General features: G+C 39.3%; 2 long non-coding RNA genes and 1 pseudogene across 2 annotated transcripts; all 3 read left to right on the forward strand.

Annotated features, from left to right (window-relative positions):
* The first annotated feature begins 1,183 nt into the window (after positions 1-1,183).
* On the forward strand, positions 1,184-2,557 carry LOC130687077 (uncharacterized). Its single transcript, XR_009000027.2, has 5 exons — positions 1,184-1,256; positions 1,320-1,410; positions 1,516-1,681; positions 1,740-2,202; positions 2,272-2,557. It is a non-coding gene; the product is annotated as an uncharacterized LOC130687077 (long non-coding RNA).
* Positions 2,558-8,892: 6,335 nt separating this feature from the next.
* LOC130686536 (uncharacterized) lies at positions 8,893-9,522 on the forward strand. The gene is made up of 3 exons (XR_008999921.1): positions 8,893-9,013; positions 9,184-9,314; positions 9,397-9,522. It is a non-coding gene; the product is annotated as an uncharacterized LOC130686536 (long non-coding RNA).
* A 1,271-nt stretch (positions 9,523-10,793) lies between these two features.
* LOC130687052 (retinoid isomerohydrolase-like) lies at positions 10,794-13,283 on the forward strand (annotated as a pseudogene).
* Positions 13,284-16,456: the final 3,173 nt, after the last annotated feature.

Below are 16,456 nucleotides of genomic sequence, written 5' to 3' on the forward strand. Positions count from 1 at the left end.
CCACTATCTCTCGATCTTGCTTCCTGATCAAACTTCCGATACCTACAAGAGGAATTTGTCCTCGCGTTCGACTTTCCGATCGGGTTCAGTGATACGATTCCTCTTCTCGGAAAGGTATGGCCGATCGCTTTGGCAGTCTGTGCCCCTACTTCTGAGGAACTTGTCCTCGCGTTCGACTTTCCGATCGGGTTCAGTGATACGATTCCTCTTCGCGGAAAGGTATGGCCGATCGCTTTGGCAGTCTGTGCCCCTACTTCTGAGGAACTTGTCATCGCGTTCGACTTTCCGATCGGGTTCAGTGATACGATTCCTCTTCTCGGAAAGGTATGGCCGATCGCTTTGGCAGTCCGTGCCCCTACTTCTGTAACTCTCTTTAGAGATTCCGCCTGACTTCCGTCAAGACCAACGTTGCGTTGTCCTTCCTCGCTTATCGGGGACGCGGCTAACCCTCGTAAACGCCTGCTCTGCCTAGGCGGATCCGTACTCATCCACCGAGCTACGTCTCTCTCTCCCACCCAATGGTAGGCCTGTCGGGCTTTCACTACGCGCTTTCCACAACTTACTCGGACGGTTCTCAACCTAACAGCGAATCAAGGAAATCGGCCAGGTCTGTGGTCCTGTACCACGGCAATTTAAGGCACTTTCTAGCCGGCCGGTCACACTTCCCAAGGACCCCTAAACAGCACCTGCCTCCAAGTCCCTTATTCAAAAACTTCCCAAGACCCGTGCGAAAAGAACAACAATTGCGCTTACCTTACTCAGCCTAACAGGTGCTACCCTGCATCTCCACCATGTCACGGCCATGGATCTTTACCAAGATAGAGACGTCGTGCTTCAGATTAAAAGATAATGTGTATTTCACCACAAGGTTCCATAACACAACTGCAAAACTAACTGCTCTAACCAATTAATCAAAAAGCCCCCACAGGTGTGCCAAGTCGCCCCTTTTATATCCGGCGACGAGGGTGGTGCTCCAAAGGACGGCCATAACTGGGGCGGGATTTCCATCCTAGCGCTGTTGTCGCTACCGCGGTGACGAATCGAATATTTCCGACGCGACAATATTATGCATTCTCATTCACATTCAATGTTTATTTTGTTTCCTAGGAGAACACAAAAAAAATTGGCGTCAAGGATGTTTTGTTATACGGGATTATTGATTATTACTAGGATCCAAGCATACACCAAAGCCAAACTTAGGACTTGCTTAACCACTCAACAATTTTACTGTGAAAGGATGCAAAATTATGAAAGCGGTATAACATTTTAGTAACCAATATGTCTTAGAATATCTTTACTTTGTTTTTGCATGATGCCAGGGGATCACCCAAACCATGCACCTTTCAGATTGGAGGTCTTAAATGGATGAATGTAATTGAAACGAGTTTTCATATTGAGCCTGAAAAAAAGGTATGCGAAGGGTCAAAACCTAATTTTAAAAATTTTCATACATTGTGGTTTTCTTGTGCATCATATAACAAAAACTGAGAGCATAAATTTGTTATTGGATTCTAGGGAAGAATGGATGACTGCTGTTGATTATGCTGCTGAACAGCTTCATACAGATCCTGATTGCAATGATTTGGATATGCCAGCCGTTTCTGAAAAAACACCAGGAACCATGCTTCCAATCCTTAAGAAATGGAAAAACAGCTAACAGCTAAGCTCTCGCTTTTCACAGGTATGTGTTAATCTTTACATTTAAGTAAGACCTGCCAGTTTATTCCATTGATTTTCAGGAAAAAAGCTGGATTTATCTGATAAGAAAACAAAAATCAAACTAAACGGAAGTTAAATGAAATGAAGAAAAAATTATAAAGCAAAAAGAAGAAGAGGAGGTCCTGAATTGCCAAACTTGCATGAGCAACCAAGGTAGCATCTGTGTCACCAACCTCTGTTCTTTCAGAGTTTGTCTAAACAGAAATTTCTGAACCAAGACTAGCAAGTACATTGCCAACACCAATTTTCAACAGTGAAGGCTGCCCAGTTTTCAGCAAATTTGATTTTGGAGAACTATTTAATCCCTCACCCATTCTGAAAAAGACCACTTTAGATCCATAATTGGCAACGATTAAAATGAAAAAAAAAAATACTTAAACAAAAAGTGAAAATCTTGGTAGGCCAAGCTGAAGGTGAGAATCTAGAAGCATGGAAGAAAAACAGGCTTGCAATGGTGCTCTACACATAGCTGAAGGTTTTCAGGTAAACTATCAATTTGACAAACATATTTGTAAGGTGTTCAAAACTTCTAACGTTTCTGTATTGCAATAGGTAGAAGACTGTGTGGAATTCCTTGGCAAATAAATAAAGAAACGAGGTAAAATCAAATCAGAAAATAAAATAAATTGGGCTGATCGCAACGAAGAAAAGGAAAAGAGAAAGGAATGACAACAGAAAAAGAGAAAGGAATGACAACAGAAAAAGAGAAAAGCGAACATTAAGAAAAAGAAACTGAAAAAAAAGAACATACAGTGATTAAACCAAATCAAAAAAAGGAACATTTATCGTATGAAATAATGATACCGACTCATAGATGAGCTAAACTCGTTTTCTTTCATGTGCAAGCCATGGCGCGACAGTCTTTTAGAAAAATACACTGGCATGCCTTTCATGATTTTGGAAAATTTGAAGAAAAAAATCTTAGATTCATTTTTAATTGTTTAGTGTCTTCACTATAGCAGACTCATAAAAACAGTCTTTCATGGTAGAAAATAATTAAAATTGATTTGTACTTGTTAATAGCTTTGTCAACTTCAGGTGCAAGGCTTCCTTATTGTTCATTGTAGTATGTGATGTGAATTAGGTAAACAATAGCAGCTGGAATATGTGCATAAGGGGAAAACAAGACACGAAGAACGTAAAAAATTATTTATCATTGCTTGAAAACGCGAGTTCTCACCAGAGACGTATATGGTTCTCTCGGACTAAAGGTGAGGTTACTCTTTAACAAAAGACTGCTCTTTACCAAAAGCCATTACTATTTAAGTTTGACTCATAGACGTTCTTATGCAAATTAAATATTCCAGTTATGCTAGAACTATTTATAGTTTTGCTGAAAAGCGCTCCAAGACAACAGTTAGCAGTAAAAGGCCTGGCATATTTATAGCAGTAGGTTATGATTTTAATATATTTATTGGGCTCTTTGTAATCGTGAAAAAAATTGAAAATGTGATAAGGAAATAAATGGTATGAAAATCAATATTGAATTACAATATTCTTTCTTTTTGTCCTTATCGCAAACGATAGTTTAAGCTTGTAGTGTTATTCCTCAAAAAATTATTTATCAAATGTTAATAATAATGAACTAGTCTTCGTATTAACATATCTTTGTTCCCAGCAACCACAAAAGCCCCGCGGAACTCATTCAGTTTCCGTATTCATAACAAATCAGTGGTCTTAACCTATGGAATAAGTATCGACAAAGAGAAGCTATAATGAAGATGGATTTAGAGTTGGGGGGAATGATCAAAGAGGGTGGACAGAACAAGGCTAAGTGCGGAAAACTTATAATTCTTATATTATATTTAAAGAAGCTAAAGTAGTTCAATAAACAAAAATTGTGAAAAATGAACTTTATTTAACGGGATATTAGCAATAGATAAATACTAACATATTCCGAAATCCGATAGCTACATAATAAATAATCAAAGATTAACTAGCGTATATACGCTAACATTGTTTCATATGGGCAAACCTTATAGAAGGTCACGGTTTCAGCAACCTTTATATATTCCAACTTCCACGGAATAGGAAGTGGGAAATACTTTTTGGAAACTCAATAAAGATTTAGGAACATGGAAATTAAGCGGAGAAAAAGGCCCAGTTTAATGGAGAAAAAGGCCCACTTTAAAATTTGGAATAAAGTGGGCCTTTTTTGTATGGGCCTTTTTCGTCTGGGCCTTTTTCGCGGGCCTTTTTCGTCTGGGCCTTTTTCGTCTGGGCCTTTTTCGCCGACCTCCACGTTTTCCCCCCTTTCTCCATGATTTCAAAATGTCTTTAGAAAATCAGGAGAGAGGAAGCGAATGTTGTGATGATTTGTCCAGTGTGGCCGGCACAGCCCTGGTATCCGGTTCTTTTGGAGATGGTGTGCGAATTTACCGTGTGCGAACACCGCATCTTCTGCGTCAATCCAGCAGGCTATTGGTGTCGACGAAAGACGAGACCCATCCTCTCCTGGTATCAGGCTCACTCCAAGTAGCCGTATGGAAATGGCCCGGCAAAAGTTCCGTGGGAAAGGCTTTTCGGACTCATTGGTCGACCTTCTCGTGGCCGGTAATCGAGCATCAACCCTTTCAACCTACGAGTCTGCGTAGTGGCTTGGGCAAATTGGTGTTTTCAACGGGATGAAAATCCCTTATCAACTACTTTAATCTTCGTACTCGAATTCCTGGCGGAACTTAGGTTATGGATAGTAAATGTATAAGTATTATTAGTATTTTGATTAAGTTACCATTTTGCCAATTCTTCATGTTAAAGAGGGGGTCTTAAATCGTGGTCCTTTTCGGGCTTAGTTTCTGACAAACAAGAGGCTGGTGATAAGCTCAAGAACAAATTTTTCATTAGCACTTGTAGATTTATTCGACCGTAAATAGTAAAAGCACAATAAACGTGCATCGGTCGATGCTATCTAGAGCACTCCCGCTTATCGAAGGCCATCCGATCAGCTCACATCCGCTTGTTAGGAATTTACTTAATGATTGCTATAATTTAAATCCAGCGAAACCTAAATACAATTTGTTGTGGGACCCCAGTGTGGTCATAGTCTATGTGGCATCCCTGGGAGAAAACCAGTCGCTATCCTTACCCATGTTATCCCGTAAGACAGCGGTTTTACTGGCCTTGGCGTGGCTTCTTCGGGTTTCGAGACTAGCTCATTTCAAGTCCGTCACATTCTCAAATAATAGTATGAGTTTCTCGTTGTTGAAACCAAGGAAGAACCAGCACAGCGGACCCTTACAATCATTTCTTATTCCATCCTTGCTAGACCCCGGGTGTTGCTCGGTGGCCGAAATGAGGCTACCACTTCATTTCGAAACCATTTAAACATTAACTTCTTTTTTGTCTCATTCTACAAGCCACATCGTAGTTGGGTTAGGTTACTGCCTTAGGTCATGTTACTGCAAACACTATTAGCGGATGGATACGTTCATCCCTCACGGCCGCCGGGATAGACACATCGATATTTTCTGCGCATTCTACCAGAGAGGCTGCCGCCTCAAAGGCCTTTACGGCCAGTCCGTCAATAGATTTAATTCTTAAAGCTGGGTATTGGACTAGGGAGTCCGCGTACAGCAAGTTCTACAAAAGAAATTTTGTTCCGCCTGTCGCCGCAACCGTTTTCAGCTCGGCAGTTTAAATTTAGCGCACAACCTGTTTTGAAATCACCCCTAGGGTATAAAGATCCCGAAAGGTATTTCATCTCAGTCTCGTCCATCCAGGCGTGGAACAAGATATTAGCCGGGTCCATAATGGATAAGCAAGATCAACTCTTTCTCTAAGCAATTTGTTCACTGTGAGTTGTTTTTTTGTATTCGTATTTTCTTGGCCTTTTTTCTGGTGTCACCCATTTATTTGCCACATGAGAAGCTGACAGTTTTTTCGTTGTTTTGTTACACGTTTTTGTGTTTTTTCCTGTTTGTAAGATAATTTTGCTATTTGGTATGTTGTTTGTCATTATTATTTGTTCTCCTCACCACCTTGTACCTGCAACTTGGTTATTGGGCCCTTCTCAATTCTCCGTCTCATTCGCTAAAAAAGTCTGATCGGAGAGGGCGGTTGCAGAGGACGAGGTAATAAAAGTCTTTGAAGAGCTAAATAGATCTCGTCTACAGCCTTAGGGTCTCTCTCGTTACTTCCTTTTGTTCCCATTAGGAAGGCAGTGATGTAGGACGCTATTTTCCTTTACGTTTGCTTAGGGATTGAGCTTTTAAATCGTGGTTCTATTGCTTCCTTGTTCTATCTTGTTTCTTGCTTCATTATATTGTTGGCAGTAGAGGAGTACGTGTGTTGTTGTCTTCTTGTTCTGGGCATCTGTGTGGGCATTCATCAGGAGTTTCCGCTTCGAGTATGCCGATGAAGTGATTAAGTCTGTTTTGGCCACTACGAAGGCAGAACATAGCAGCTTGTATGTTCCTTTTTGTTGTTGTGCCATGGTAGAAATCATCTCTGTTGACCACAGCCATGTTTGGTGACATTGATTTCAATCTGCTGAACGTGATGTTCCTGTGGTTGGATTTGGCAGCTGCTAAATTTTGTTTGATATCTATTCTGTTTATTAGGGTGTTTCCCGTGTGAGGTTGACACTTTTGGATATTTGTTGCCAGTTGGTCAGCGATTTCGTTCCCTGGAATCCCTGAATGTGAAGGTATCCATGTTAATACGATTTTAATTCCTGAAGAGTTGAGACTGGAAATTTTTTGTTTAATTTCAGGTATTACTGGGCTGAATTCCCATTTGAAATTCGACATTGCTTGGCCAGCAGACTACGAATCATTAAAGATAGTAGTTGATTCTACCTCTTGATTGTTGAGGTAATGCAGTGCTTATGTAGTGGCATATAATTTAGCGTTGAAGCTATTTGTATACTGTCCGAGTGTAAGGAACGGCCAACCGTACTCCTTACCTTCCCCTCTCGTTCCCACGCTTGCAACCCTTTTCCCCCCTCTTCCGCCAACAGGTCATCTGCCGATGGCTCTGGCCTTCAAACTTGCCAATTCTTCACATAGGTGTTACATTTACACGCAGAATATTTATTCCCGTTGGGACACCTAATCCTAAACGACCTTGCTTCTCCGTATAAATGTTGCCCTTTTCCCAGATTGTCAGTCAGTGTGTTTTAAGCTTTGAGTCAGTCTACTTCTAGCCACCAGGCAGTCCACTTTTAGTAATTCTTCAGTGCAGTCTACTTCCAGTTGTCATCACAGTAGTGTACTTTTAACTTTCAATCAGTGTGTTTCTAGCTTTTGGTAGCTCAGCTTCAGTCCAATTTCAAGTGCCATCACAGGCAATCTACCTTTACTCTTCCGTAAGTCTTCAGTCTTCACAAACACTTGTACCACAGTGCAACAATACAACGCATCATCACTCATCACTATCCAACAATTAAAAGTAAGGAATAGATTTTCGAACCTTACACGAGTAACCAAGCCTTTTCTTCTCTTTCTTTAGGGATATAGAAGGCGCAACTGGCTGTTTTTGATTGTTCGCACACTGAACCATCTGTGTAAATTTCTAGGTGATTAGGGTCTTAGTTGGATCTGGGGGACTTGAATATTTGTGATGTTTGAGCTGAGTCTATGCTTGTTTCTTTGTAAGTGTGAAGAGTGACGTGGGAATGTAGACGTGTCTACAGGGTGGGAGTGGTTCAACGAATGAACAATGAAGCGGTCCATGATTTTTCATTTAGTTTGAGGATATAGTTGTATGCAAGTTGGTCACACCTATCTTTAACAGGGTAGATGCCGGCTTCGATATTTAGTAGTAATCTTGCAGTTGATTTAAAGCAGCCAAATTTGTTACGCAGAATTTGATTTGGAGCTTGTTCCAGTTTGTCTAGTCTCGTTTTGGATATTGTTGTTAGGATAAATAAATCCATAGTCATAGGTGCTCCGGACCATGGCTTTGAATATGCGGATGAATAATGGAATTTTTAAGGTGCTTTTTCCGTAGGTTAGCATTCGTATTACGTTCGCCCTCCTGTTCATTTCATTGATGATGACGTTGGTCTGCATTTCTCATGACATTCTAACGTCAAAGATGATTCCGAGGAATTTGTATTGTTTCACTTCGTTTTGGTGGCCCCACTGAGCTTGATTGAAGAGCAGGTTCCAGGTTTCTTTTTTATATTAAAAGTGGTGAAGCACATTTGTCCACAAAGAATACAATGTTTTGTTGTCAATGCATTGAACACCTGTTGTTTTTCTCCATTCTTGACATTGACAACAGCTGTTCTAACCAGTCCTATCACAAAGCAGGGTAGTATGGAACCCCCAGCAGTCTGCTTCCCTAGTAAGTGAAATCCGTCTGATTTCGGTATTGGAACGTTATACTGAAATCTATACGGAATATCCGTATAAAAACAGTTCAAATGTCGTACACCAGTAATTTATTTTAGTTTTTGTTATTTCGTTTTGCATACTAAGTTTAGACTTTTTCCATTTGCAGTTTTAATGCGTATGGTGGCTAGTTTTTGCGTACCGTTGTTATAGATAACATTGTGCTTGGATTTTCCGTTTCGAAACCGTTTTGGTCTTGAATTATTATTTTTTTTGTTATGCTTTGTATTTTCGTACGACAAACTGAATTTCTAACGAATTTCATCCTAGATTATTTTGCGTCTTGTTGCCTGTTTTCGTTTCTCTATATCAAAGTAATACATGAAAACAAGTGGTGAAGCAGGAAACATTATTTGGAGCAGTTACAACACCCTAACATACCAGAAAGACGTTCGTTGAAATGAATTTTTATGTCTTCCTATTGAATTGTATTACAAAAAACCAATAGTATTATCAATATAAATTATGGAAAAGGGTGGACAGATACCAATTTTTTTAGTGTTAAGAATATCTAGAACATTCATATTATAAAAAATACTTAAATTGTTCAAAATTACGAAATAAAATTACATAAATGCGAAAAATATACAATTTGGTTGTCCCATATCAATGCCAATATATGTATCGTAACATTTTCTTCTAAAACTACACTTTTTTTAAAGCGCAAACTACATCATTATGGTGCACACTGAAATAAGTATCTATTCCTTACACAGTTTTCCCACAGAATAGTTTCATAGTTTAGCGAGACTAGTTCATTCCACGATAAAACAATAAAAGCTCAAACTTGTATGGAAAAACCTAGCGGTGGCGTCTCGAAAATAGGTTTTTTGCAAGTCGAGCGATATAGCGTCATCGTCAAGCATAGCGACGAGTATTTAGTTAACCTGTCTTCTGAAAAGCTGATAGTTTCTGTTGTGCAAATTATCACCTACCTGAGGATTAACTAACTTGTAGAGGTAACTATTAATAAGTAATAACCTAACATCCTGAAAAAGTAAACATTTTCTAACATACATAATGCTTGTGAATGTGTTACAATGAAAACACAAAGAACGCCTCGTGTCATTCATGCTTACATTTTCGTTGAAAGCATTCTAAATTTTTATTTAATATTTATGTTTCCTAGTGTTGCATTTCAAATTAGCAACAATGTCCAGGAAACTACCAACAAAGCATCCATTACCAACAGGTCGCAAGAGAAAACCAGGTGAAAGTACAAAAGCAAACGTTGAAAGCAAGTCTCATTCAGCATTTCAAGTAATATTCAGGAAAGCATAGATAATCATTTTCATTTAAATTTTCTGGGTTAAAGATTTTTTTTTAATTATTATAACAAAAGGCTGGACGTTTGCATAGCTTTTGGCTAGGAACTTGGAAAATTGGGAAACCACAGTATCAACAACTGCAACAACTGCAACAGTAAATTTTGTAAATTTTGGTTGCTTCTCTTTGTTTCAGCCTTTTTCGCTAAACATTTTACAAAAGCGTGAAAATTTTGAATAAAATGGTTCCTTCCTAAAACACCGATTTGTATTTCAATATTTAATATAACTTTTACTTAAACTTGGTACAGAATCTTATTTGTATACGGATTTCGTTCGAGTACATAATTGGATTACATACGGAGTATGTACGCATTTCCTTTACCTTTTATGTACCGTATTTAAATGGTACCATCGTACTGTAATCAAACAGAAAAAAAACGTTTAAACTGAGTCCGAGAAACGCTTTTAGGCCTAGTATTAATGTCGTTTTACAAAATTGAGCCTAGAATCCGTTTAAACCGCGTATTTATTGTCAGATTTAATTAACGTCTGAAATCTGCGCTTTATTCGCAAAACGCAGATGTAAGACTCAGCTGAAACGCATCTCCAGCCGGTGTTCATTTGCTAGGGTTATTATTTATTAAAATTAGGATAAATAATTAGAGTAAATCTGTACAAAAAAAAATAGGTGAATACTTATTTAAAATAAATTACGAAAGAAAAAACCACTGAGAATTATAGCAGACGAATAAAATGTTGTAACTATTAGGTATCCTGCAAACGGGTACCATTTTGGTGCCGATTTGGTGCCCGAAAGGTGTGTCGGCTCTCTCCGTCATCTGCGGAAGGTTTCGGGTGCCGAAATGGTATCCTTTTCATATCCGCCTTGAGGATGCCTTAGTATCCTGCAAACGGGTACCATTTTGGTGCCGTTTTGGTGCCTGAAATCGGTGCGGATGCCTTTCCGGTATGTACGGCACCTTTCGGGTACCGAAACGGCACTGCATGCTACTATGGACGCTTCCTTTTTTTATCGTTTTACATTGTTATTCAACAATATAATAGCAAAGTCGTCTATGGCTCTTAATTTGTGCTGTTTCAGGACACGCAGTATTTGGTGTTTGCTTTGTTGTTTGCTTTGTAACCAGGATTGTTGTTTGGGAACGATGAAAGAAACCCATGATTTATTCTAGTGTAACATCAATATGAAAAGAAACTTTAGTTGCCCTTCAGGCTGTCCAAAAGTAATGAAAGTCGCCTGTTTTCCACAATGTTAGCGTTACAGCCAATTTTAATTACTGATTCACAGTTAAAATTATTGAACGCACTTTCTCAGAGAGCATACTGCAGTACATTCCTACCACGGCAAAAAGCTCGTTGAAATGGTAATGCGAACGATGTTTACGTAATTTTTATTAGTCATTGTACGTTATGATAAAAGGAATAAAAACTTGTTCGTCAACTTGTCCTCACCAAACAATTGATAATATGGTTAACATTTTTATTCCGTTAGCAACGATTTGTAGATATGACGGAAAAAATTGAACATCCAAGTTCATGGGTTAGAACCCTCGACGTGGAAACCGAATCGCCCATCGAAGGGATGATAGTTGGTAAGTTGCATTATACAAGTTTTTTTTCGATCATTAGCTTTTGATATTGTCATGCTTTTCGGCCCTCAGGTAAAATTCCAGAATGGTTGGAAGGTTCTTTAATACGGAACGGTTCTGGAATATTTGGAATTGGAGAAACAAAAATGAATCACTTGTTCGACGTGCTATCTGTTATACATCGTTTTGCCATCAATGGCTATGGCCAAGGAAAGCGACTTACCAGAACCGCATTCTGCAGAGTGACACTTGCAAAGAAGTTAAAGCCGCCAATCGGCTGACCATGCATCAGTTTGGTAAATCTAATGTGTTCCATGAGAAATCTCTACTTTTAAAGTCATTGTCGAGAATCTCTCACAGAAATCCCTGGAAGATGGGGATGGTTAAAGATTGACACTAAGTTTTCGAGTTAAAGGAAAGGTAGGGTTTTCACTTTCTACGTTGTGTATTTGAATTTTGGCTTAAGATTGCCATGAGAGAATTGTGCTGGGTGACGCACCACTTGAACAGAGAGAGGTTTTAAGTGAGACTGACTTGGGTGGTCACATGAGAGCCTGAAGTAAATTAGCGAAAACAAAAGACATACGACAAACAAAAGAAAGGCCAAAAGTAGCGTGGTTTTAGGGTGGAGAAGAAGGGGTAGGCGCGAAGATGGTCAAGAGGGGGAAACTGAAGCTGGGGAGAAAAAAAACCCTTGGGGAAAGTGGAGGAAATTTGGAAAATTCCCGACAGTCATGTCTTCTAGGTACGTTTGCATTTCCCGACCCCTGTCAATCGTTATGGGGAAGGTGTGCCATATTTTTCGTTAAATGTAAAGCGATGCAAATTCTTTAATGTTGTATTGATTTGAACCATAGGTTTATGGCACGATTGGAACCAGTGACCAAAAGGGAGAAAACGGACAATTGTAGCGTTAGCGTTTGTTACCTAGGAGACAAACTGTATGCCTTTACTGAAACTCCTCAAATTCACCAAGTTGATGCAGAAACTCTTGAAACCGTTGGAAAAAAAGGTTGATTATCCGTAAAATGAATATTTTTTTTTTATTTAACGACTTTAAGGATGTAACATCAGCAAACTAGTGGCCGTTAACCATTCAACTGCCCACCCTCACGTTCTTGAGGATGGGACCGTTTATAACATGGGAAATTCCATAGGATCAAAAGGACCCATTTACAACATAATTGAATTTCCCGCGGGTACCTTAACATCCAACTAAGCTGTGCTGCGCTAAATTCATTTTATTTAAGGGGTCGGTGGATTGGATGGAGCGAAAATTGTAGCAAGCTTTCCTTCACGCTGGAAAAGAGCCGCATCCTTCTGGTGGAGAGAAAAACTGGCGAACTGGTTGAAACGGTTTATGAGGCTCCACCCTTCTTTTGCTTTCATCATGGAAACTGTTACGAGAAAAATGGCTGTATCAATATGGATATTTCACATTGCAAGGACGCCACAGTAAGCGTGTGCTACATCGTCAGCTCAGCTATTATTTGGAATGATTCATTCTTTTTCAGATTTTTACTGGTTTCAGTCTGAAAAGCTTACGTGAGAATAGAGGTGACGTTACGAATACTTATTACACTCGCTTCGTACTGCCGTTAGCTGTTGAGGTACTATACTTACACGGCTCATAGTGTCATCAGAACTTAATCAAAAAATTTCTCAGCCTCCTATAGATAACGATTTTCAGGACTGCAAAAATTTAGTAGAAGTGGAAGGATAAAAATGCAAATCATACTGGCAATCAAATAAGACAATCTTTTGTGAACGCGAACGTTTACTGGAGCAGAGCTTAGAACTTCCACGAATAAACTACGCGAGAAATGGGAAAGAGTATACATACGTATGTTTACGGAATTTCGCAGTTGTACGGTTACGCTGAATCAGAAAAGGTAGCCTAAATCAAGTACATGTCTACATTAAACGCAAATCCGTCCTGGTAAAGCTAAAACATTTTAACTACAATTTTCGGTATCCGAAATAGATCTTAAAATTGGACCTGTATACCAGAGAAGTAAAACAATGGACTAAAGCTGGATTTAGTCCGTCGGAACCTGTTTACGTTTCGCGTCCTGAATCCATTGAGGAAGATGATGGGGTTCTCTTATTTTCTGCAGTAGATCAGGTTAACTCAAAGAAAGTTTTACTGATAATTTTAAATGCCGCTACGTTTAAAGAAGAAACTGTGGTAGAATGTGTTGCACCTGGGATAATAACAAAAGATTTCCATGGCATATTCTCCCGAAAGGGGGACATAGTTCATGGTTACTGATGCGATCCCATTCCAACATAATCCATGTTCAGCCGACTTTTTTTTTTTTTTTTGCTTTTCAATCATGTTCGTCTTTTCAAGTGAATGTTTCGCTTGTTGGCTTTCCCAACTAGTATTGGCATTTACTTGTTATCAAAGTAGGAATTATGCGTGAATCTCCTTTGGGAAGAGAAAAGGCGATGGTGTCATGAAATGAAACGCCAAAGGTGCAACACAAATATGTTCTTCCATTATAACAATAACGCATTATCAGGAAGAAAACGACTGCACTAATATCGTTCAATAACGACACACGTTGTTAACTGAGATACTTACTAGCTTTTTGGGCTTGGAGAATAGGATTTTTCAAATTTATGTGTCACTGCGCTTTACGTTTCTCCGGCTGTGTTCTAGCTTTTACAGTTCGCCAAGAAAAAAATTCTAAAAACATTACGCGTATCTGTAAAAATAATATAAATACTCAGCATACCAAATCAACAGTAGTGACGCGAAATTCATGAAAAAAAATTGCGTACAGCGTAGCACAAACAGTCACAACATAGCAACCGATTTTTTTTTTTTGGGTGGGGTATGTTACTCTATGCGTATAACTATCGTAAAGGAATGGATCGCTGAAAATCATTACCTTTAACCCTCTTCATACCTCGTATAGCCAACCGCTTTTCACAAGGGCTTACCTTTTTTTGGCGCCCTCTGTACGGCAACACGATTCAAACAAAGACTCGCGCTCCGAGTTTCACTTGTTTTTTTATATCCAATGGCGCTGATTCGCGGTTGTCGCCTGCTTCTAATAAAGTAGGGTCGAATCCACGCGGATTTCGAAAAATAGCCACAGATGCAAGAAGGAAACCCTAACGAATTACTTAACTGCTTATATTGTACTGATAACATCATACAGTAGACAGGTAAAGTAATTCTACAACTTTCAGTCCAACGTCAGCGCTAAGCTAGCCGTCTTTTTGGATGAGACTTTTGGCTCTTGTTTTCTCCCGGTGCATTTTGGTGGTTTCTAACGGTAACGTTGGCTTTTTGTCCCGCACTGTCGTAATCAGATCGTCTTTCGTGTATGATTGTGGGATTCGTCTGGGACTATTGCTATCCAGTCTTCCCTTCAAGTTTTAATCATTTTTACTTTCTAACATCTGATGTTAAAACACTGTGTTGGCATTCTGTGCTCATCTCTTCACGGAAAACTATAGTTCTAAACTTGTGCAGTGCAGAGTGCTGTATGATCAAACGCCATGCCGCTTCTACGTCGCCAACCGTTCGTTCCTCAATCGCCACACTTGATATTCGTCCGGACAATGGCCTACTATAATAACGGCCACGCAACGCGCTATACCCCGTGCGCTGAAAACTCAATTGCCAGAGGGGCCTAATACCCCAAATGGAGCTCCACTCTCCACTGTTTGGTAACTAATGCAGAATTGCAACGAGTGGAAAAAACAGTGGAAAGTGGAACGTAGCGCCGCCCGTGGCCATGTTCAACATGTGCTATGTTTGTTACGTTTTCAGAGCATTTTTTGAGAGGACCATTCTTTGCAATTGCCTGGTATGGTCATGTTCCTTGACTGCAAAAAGCAATTGGACGTACCAAGAAGCCATTGAAAGTGAAAAAAAAGGCACTGCAATCTGTTAGTGTCATTACATTAGAGGTATTTGTTTTTTCTTGCATTGATAGAACACCAACTAACCTTTCTTGTCAATAGTTGAGGCAACTCTTACTTCTTGTAGCATCCCGAACATGCAGAGGGAAAGTCAATGAAGCATGTGATGATGTTTATTACTTTATGAAGACAGCTACCTCAAAAATGAGCATGTGGAAGCAGTTCTTCGTTCCAAGTGGTATCCTGCACAAGTGCTCCAGGTTGTGCCTCCAACTATTCAAGAACATGAACAGTACAAGCAAAACCAGATGATGAACTGAGCACAGAGGACAAATTGTTAATGCTAGATCAGTATGGCCTTCCGACTTAATTATTTAAATATCAAGTTAGGGAAATTGTTGATGATAGATGCGGAACTGTTGAACCTATTCACACAGTATGTCGCTATTCACATGGTATGTCGTTTATTTTCTTGCATCTCCTTCTTTTCCTTAGTTATAATAACACAATTTCACACTTCACAATTTTACATTTATTTTTAGGTAATTGTGGACTGCATCAGAAGTTGAACATGGACTCCGTCAAATACACACGAGATTTTTACTGGTGGAAAAACAAGGTTTGAAGAAAAAAGGGCTGTAAAGAAAGTCAACAAAAGTTTGTCAACTAGCAAGGGAGGTGAGACACCCAAAGCAGCTAAAACACCTAAAACACCTAAAACACCCAAAACCCCATCCAGTGACAAAGACAGTAACCGTAAGAGTACACCGGGAAAAGAAACGCCAAGCAAAAAAGGCCAACCAGACCACACGGAATGCAAAATCTGCTACCAAAAGTCCAAAGTTGGACGATGAAGCTTTGGCCAAGGAATTCATCAAGTAATTTAAAAATCATTACTACTATGTCTCCCCCTCCCTCTTTTTTTATTAAATTTTTTTTTCCCCTTTTTTTTTTTGACTAATAAGTTGTTTAATTATCTCATTTCTTTGTTAGAATTCGCGAAGAACGTGAAAGTCTGCGGCAAATTGCTGATCTACGGAAACAGCAAAAGGTCGATGAAAAGTTACTAGTAAAAGAAAAAAAAAAGGAAGAAAAGCGAGTTATGGCTAAAAACATTAAGGTAAATTTAAAAAATTGTTCGAAAAATACCGATTTTGTTTTATATTCCGATGAAATTTAGGAATGGAACAAAATTCGTGAAGATTTGGAATGCGATGACCTTAAAGATTTGCCTTCGCCAACGCCTGTTCAATGTGCTATTCCCAATGGAATTTTCGTCGATTTCATTATGGTGTTGGAGTTTTTCTTAGCGTTTGGCGAAGAGCTGCAGTTAAAAGATGCTTTTCCTGGAGGACTCACATTCGAACTTTTAGAACGAGCAGTAGTGGAAAGTGAAGTGTCTGGTCCACTCAGTGATATTTTGCAAGCGTTGCTCAGTTCTTTCGTTTTTTGCCTTTTTTCTTTCGTCTTGCTCACGAGGTTCAACCTTATAGTGAGAATTTTTTTTCTTGTTTCCTAACGGATCGCCCTAGAGGTAAGAAAAACCAAAAGAGCGTAAAGAGAGAACCGAATGAGAAGAGAACTTTAAAAAAGGGGAGGGAGGACGAGAGGTAGAGGGGACGATGACTGGGGATTGGGTTTGACC

The sequence above is a fragment of the Daphnia carinata genome, chromosome 2, assembly GCF_022539665.2.
Source record: "Daphnia carinata strain CSIRO-1 chromosome 2, CSIRO_AGI_Dcar_HiC_V3, whole genome shotgun sequence".
In the NCBI taxonomy this organism is placed as follows: Eukaryota; Metazoa; Arthropoda; class Branchiopoda; order Diplostraca; family Daphniidae; genus Daphnia; species Daphnia carinata.